At 40.2% G+C, this 6,514-nt stretch overlaps 1 non-coding gene across 1 annotated transcript; it reads left to right on the top strand.

Annotated features, from left to right (window-relative positions):
- Positions 1 to 3,529: 3,529 nt before the first annotated feature.
- On the top strand, positions 3,530 to 3,637 carry LOC112745567 (small nucleolar RNA R71). Its single transcript, XR_003173487.1, has one exon. It is a non-coding gene; the product is annotated as a small nucleolar RNA R71 (small nucleolar RNA).
- The last annotated feature ends 2,877 nt before the right edge of the window (positions 3,638 to 6,514 follow it).

Below are 6,514 nucleotides of genomic sequence, written 5' to 3'. Positions count from 1 at the left end.
ATTGATTTGCTCCCAATAATTTTGTGGAGGAAAATACATCCCTTGAGGTATCTCAGGGATTTCATGATGAGGAATTTCCTCATGCTCTTGATGAGGTTCTCTTGTTTTCTCCATCCTTTTCTTAGTGATGGGCTTGTCCTTATTAATGGGAATGTCTCCCTCTATGTCAATTCCAACCGAATTGCAAAGGTGACAAATGAGATGAGGGAAGGCTAACCTTGTCAAAGGAGAGGACTTGTCCGCCACCTTGTAGAGTTTTTAGGATATAACCTCATGAACTTCCACTTCCTCTCCAATCATGATGCTATGTATCATGATAGCCCGGTCTATAGTAGCTTCGGACCGGTTGCTAGTGGGAATGATTGAGCGTTGGATGAACTTCAACCATCCCCTAGCCACAGGCTTGAGGTCATGCCTTCTTAGTTGAACTGGCTTCCCTCTTGAATCTCTCTTCCATTGAGTGCCCTCTTCACATATGTCCATGAGGACTTGGTCCAACCTTTGATCAAAGTTGACCCTTCTAATGTATGGGTGTGCATCTCCTTGCATCATGAGCAAGTTGAATGCCAACCTTACATTTTCCGGACTAAAATCTAAGTATTTCCCTCGGACCATTGTAAGCCAATTCTTAGGGGCCGGGTTCACACTTTGATCATGGTTCTTGGTGATCCATGTATTGGCATAAAATTCTTGAACCATTAAGATTCCGACTTGTTGAATGGGGTTGGTGAGAACTTCCCAACCTCTTCTTCGGATCTCATGTCGAATCTCCAGATATTTGCCCTTTTTGAGCTTAAAAGGGACCTCGGGGATCACCTTCTTCTTGGCCACAACTTCATAGAAGTGGTCTTGATGCACCCTTGAGAGGAATCTCTCCATCTCCCATGACTCGGAGGTGGAAGCTTTTGCCTTCCCTTTCCTCTTTCTAGAGGTTTCTCCGGCCTTTGGTGCCATAAATGGTTATGGAAAAACAAAAAGCTTTAGCTTTTACCACACCAAACTTAGAAGGTTGCTCGTCCTCGAGCAAAAAAGAAAGAAGAGAGTAGAAGAAGAAGAAATAGAGGAGATGGAGTGGGCTTTGTGTTTCGGCCAAGGGGGAGAATTGGGGTTTAGGTTGTGTGAAAATGAAGGAGTGAAGATGGGTTTATATAGGAGTGGAGAGGGGTGTGTGGTTTGGCCATTATGGGTGGGTTTGGGAGGGAAAGTGGTTTGAATTTGGATGGTGAGGTAGGTGGGGTTTTATGAAGGATGGATGTGAGTGGCAAAGAGAATGGTGGGATTTGATAGGTGAGGGGTTTTTGGGGAAGAGGTATTGAGGTGATTGGTGAATGGGTGAAGAAGAGAGAGAGTGGCGGGGTAGGTGGGGATCCTGTGGGGTCCACAGATCCTGAGGTGTCAAGGATATCTCATCCCTGCACCAAGTGGCGTGCAAAACGCCCCTTGCTGCCAAACCTGGCGTTAAACGCCAGGCTGCTGCCCATTTCTGGCGTTTAACGCCAGCTTCTTGCCCATTCCTGGCGTTAAACGCCAGTCTGGTGCCCTTTTCTGGCGTTAAACGCCCAGAATGGTGCCAGACTGGGTGTTTAACGCCCATTCTGCTACCTTTACTGGCGTTTAAATGCCGGTAACTGTCTCCTCCAGGGTGTTCTATTTTTCAGTCTGTTTTTCACTTTGTTTTTGCTTTTTCGATTGTTTTTGTGACTTCACATGATCATCAACCTACAGAAAACATAAAATAACAAGAGAAAATAGAAATTTAAAGTAAAGATTGGGTTGCCTCCCAACAAGCGCTTCTTTAATGTCAATAGCTTGACAGTGGCTCTCATGGAGCCTCACAGATGTTCAGAGCAATGTTGGAACCTCCCAACACCAAACTTAGAGTTTGAATGTGGGGGTTCAACATCAAACTTAGAGTTTGGTTGTGGCCTCCCAACACCAAACTTAGAGTTTGACTGTGGGGGCTCTGTTTGACTCTGTATTGAGAGAAGCTCTTTGTGCTTCCTCTTCATGGTGACAGAGGGATATCCTTGAGCTTTAAATACAAGGGATTCTCCATTCACTTAAATGATCAATTCTCCTCTATCAGCATCAATCACAGCTTTTGCTGTGGCTAGGAAGGGTCTGCCAAGGATGATGGATTCATCCATACACTTCCCAGTCTCTAGGACTATGAAATCAGCAGGGATGTAATGGTCTTCAACCTTTACCAAGACATCCTTTACAAGTCCATAAGCTTGTTTCTTTGAATTATCTGCAATCTCTAGTGAGATTCTTGCAGCTTGTACCTCAATGATCCCTAGCTTCTCCATTACAGAGAGAGGCATAAGTTTATGCTTGACCCTAGGTCACACAGAGCCTTCTCAAAGGTCATGGTGCCTATGGTACAAGGGATTGAGAACTTTTCAGGGTCCTGTCTCTTTTGAGGTAATCTCTGCCTAGTCAAGTCATCCAGTTCTTTGATGAGCAATGGAGGTTCATTCTCCCAAGTCTCATTACCAAATAACTTGGCATTTAGCTTCATGATTGCTCCAAGGTACTTAGCAACTTGCTCTTCAGTGACATCTTCATCCTCTTCAGAGGAAGAATACTCATCAGAGCTCATGAATGGCAAAAGTAAATTGAATGGAATCTCTATGGTCTCAGTCTGAGCCTCAGATTCCCATGGTTCCTCATTAGGGAACTCCATGGAGGTCAGTGGGCATCCATTGAGGTCTTCCTCAATGGAAATCACTGCCTCTTCCTCCTCTCCATGTTTGGCCATGTGAGATGTGGTTATAGCCTTGCACTCTCTTTTTGGATTCTCTTCTGTATTGCTTGGGAGAGTGCTAGGAGGGAGTTCAGTAATTTTCTTACTCAGTTGTCCCAATTGTGCCTCCAAATTTCTAATGGAGGACCTTGTTTCAGTCATGAAACTTTGAGTGATTTTGATTAGATCAGAGACAATGGTTGCTAAGTCAGAGTGGCTTTGCTTAGCATTCTCTGTCTGTTGCTGAGAAGATGATAGAAAAGGCTTGCTATTGCTAAACCTGTTTCTTCCACCATTATTGTTGTTGAAACCTTGTTGAGGTCTCTGTTGATCCTTCCATGAGAGATTTGGATGATTTCTCCATGAAGGATTATAGGTGTTTCCATAGGGTTCTCCCATGTAATTCACCTCTTCCATTGCTGGGATCTCAGGATCATAAGCTTCTTCTTCAGAGGAAGCTTCCTTAGTACTGCCTGTTGTTGCTTGCATTCCAGACAGACTCTGAGAAATCATATTGACTTTTTGGGTCAATATTTTATTCTGAGCTAGTATGGCATTCAGAGTATCAATCTCAAGAACTCCTTTCTTCTGAGTTGTCCCATTATTCACAGGATTCCTTTCAGAGGTGTACATGAATTGGTTATTTGCAACCATTTCAATGAGTTCTTGAGCTTCTGCAGGCGTCTTCTTCAAATGAAGAGATCCTCCAGCAGAGCTATCCAATGACATCTTGGATAGTTCAGACAGACCATCATAGAAGATTCCTATGATGCTCCATTCTGAAAGCATGTCAGAAGAGCACCTTCTGATCAATTGCTTGTATCTCTCCCAAGCTTCATAGAGGGACTCACCATCCTTCTGTCTAAAGGTTTGGACTTCCACTCTAAGCTTGCTCAATTTTTGAGGTGGAAAGAACTTTGCCAAGAAGGCATTGACTAGCTTTTCCCAAGAGTTCAGGCTTTCCTTAGGTTGTGAATTCAACCATGCTCTAGCTCTATCTCTTACAGAAAAAGGAAAAAGCATAAGTCTATAGACTTCAGGGTCAACCCTATTGGTCTTGACAGTGTCACAAATTTGTAAGAATTCAGCTAAGAACTGATGAGGATCTTCCAATGGAAGTCCATGAAACTTGCAATTCTGTTGCATTAGAGAAACTAATTGAGGCTTAAGCTCAAAGTTGTTTGCTCCAATGGCAGGGATAGAGATGCTTCTCCCATAGAAATCAGGAGTAGGTGCAGTGAAGTCACCAAGCACCTTCCTTGCATTGTTGGCATTGTTGTTGTTTTCGGCTGCCATGGTTTCTTCTTCTTTGAAGAGTTCTGTTAGGCCCTCTAAAGAGAATTGTTCTTTAGCTTCTCTTAGCTTTCTCTTCAAGGTTCTTTCAGGTTCAGGATCAGCTTGAACAAGTATGCCTTTATCTTTGTTCCTACTCATATGAAAGAGAAGAGAACAAGAAAGTAGGGAATCCTCTATGTCACAGTATAGAGATTCCTTGAGGTGTCAGAGGAGAAGAAGAATAGAAGGAGGAGGTGGAGAAGAGGGAAGTCGAACTTATCAAGAGGGACAGAGTTCAAATTGCACCTTGATAAGGAGTCTTAGTTCTTTAAATAGAAGGATGTGAAAAGAGGGGAAGAATTTTCGAAAATAAATTAAAAGATTTTAAAAAGAAATTTGAAAATTTGATTGAAATTTTCGAAAACTAAGATTGGGAAAGAAATAAAGTGATTTTTGAAAAAGATTTTGAAATTAGAAAAAAAGATATGATTGAAAAAATTAATTTTGAAAAAGATGTGATTGAAAAGATATGTTTGAAAAGATATGATTGAAAATCAATTTAGAAAAAGAAAATTCTTAAAATTAAAGTTGATTACTTGACTATCAAGAAATTAAAAGATATGATTATTAAGATTTAAAGTTTGATCCTTTCTTAATAGGCAAGCAACAACTTGAAAATTTTGAAGTAAATCTTTAATTAAAGCAAGGATTTTTGAAAATAGTAAAAATAAATATAAAATGGAAAGAAATTGATTTTGAAAGAGATATGATTGAAAAGATATGATTTGAAAAAGATTTGATTTTGAAAAATTATGAAAACTTGAAAAAAATGTGAATTAAAAACAAAATCTTCCCTCTAGTGTCATCCTGGCATTAAACGCCCAAAATGGTGCCCATTATGGCGTTCAACGCCCAAATCTCTACCTTTTTGAGCGTTAAATTCCCAGCCAGGGTACCTGGCTGGCGTTTAAACGCCAGTTTTCCTTCTTCACTGGGCATTTTGAACCCCCAGCTTTTTCTATTTGATTCCTCTGCTGAATGTTCTGAATCTTCAATTCTCTGTATTATTGACTTGAAAAGACATAGTTTTAAAAATATTTTTGAATTTTTGATGATGGGAATCAATAAAAATGCAACTAAGATCAAATAAACAATGCATGCAAGACACCAAACTTAAAAGTTTCTATACTAAGGACTATAACAATGTAAAAATGCATATGAGAAACAACAAAACACACTAAACAAGAGAATTTAAAGATCAGAGCAAGGAAATCATCAAGAACAACTTGAAGATTAATGAAGACACATGCATGTAATTTTCGAAAAATGCAAGAAAAATAGAAACATGCAATTGACACCAAACTTAAAAATCGATACTAGACTCAAACAAGAAACATAAAATATTTTTTATTTTTATGGTTTTATAAATTTTTTTGTGATTTTCGAAACTTATATGGAAAAGAAAATAAAGAGAATCAAAACTTTTAATAAGAATTCCAGGAATCATGCAATGTTAGTCTAAAGCTTCAGTCTAAAAAGATTAGACATGCTTGGCCAAGCTTCAGCAGGACATTACATTCAATAACTAAATTGATGGGAATCAATCAGCTTTTGTGATGGTAAGAACATCACCTTGAAACTCTAGAATTCATTCTTAAAAATTCTGAAAAGTACCTAATCTAAGCAACAAGATGAACCGTCAGTTGTCCAAACTCGAACAATCCCCGGCAACGGCGCCAAAAACTTGGTGCACGAAATTGTGATCATCAACAATGGCGCCAAAGACTTGGTGCTCTCAAACGTGAATCACACTTTGTCACAATTCCGCACAACTAACCAGCAAGTGTACTGGATCGTCCAAGTAATAAACCTTACGTGAGTAAGGGTCGATTCCACAGAGATTGTTGGCTTGAAGCAAGCTATGGTCATCTTGTAAATCTCAGTCAGGCAGATTCAAATGGTGATGGAGGATTGATAATTAAAAGATGAATAAAACATAAAATAAAGATAGAGATACTTATGTAATTCATTGGTGGATTTCAGAAAAGCGTATGAAGATGCTTTGTTCCCCTTGAACCTCTGCTTTCCTATTGCCTTCTTCCAATCATTCATACTCCTTTCCATGGCAAGCTTTATGTTGGGCATCACCGTTGTCAATGGCTACATCCCGTCCTCTCAGTGAAAATGGTCCTGATGCTCTGTCACAACATCGGCTAATCAGCTGTCGGTTCTCGATCATGTCGGAATAGGATCCATTGATCCTTTTGCGTCTGTCACACGCCCCACAATCGCGAGTTTGAAGCTCGTCATAGTCATCCCTTCCCAGATCCTACTCAGAATACCACAGACAAGGTTTAGATGTTCCGGATCTCAGGAATGGCCACCAATAATTCTAGCCTATACCACGAAGGTTCCAATCTTAGATTAGAAACCTAAGAGATACGCATTCAAGCCATTGCTAGTAGAACAGAGGTGGTTGTCAGTCACATGTTC

This window comes from Arachis hypogaea, chromosome 14 (assembly GCF_003086295.3).
Source record: "Arachis hypogaea cultivar Tifrunner chromosome 14, arahy.Tifrunner.gnm2.J5K5, whole genome shotgun sequence".
Taxonomy (NCBI): domain Eukaryota; kingdom Viridiplantae; phylum Streptophyta; class Magnoliopsida; order Fabales; family Fabaceae; genus Arachis; species Arachis hypogaea.
The sequence above is the reverse complement of the archived record's forward strand: the minus strand, read 5'-3'. Positions and strand labels throughout refer to the sequence as shown.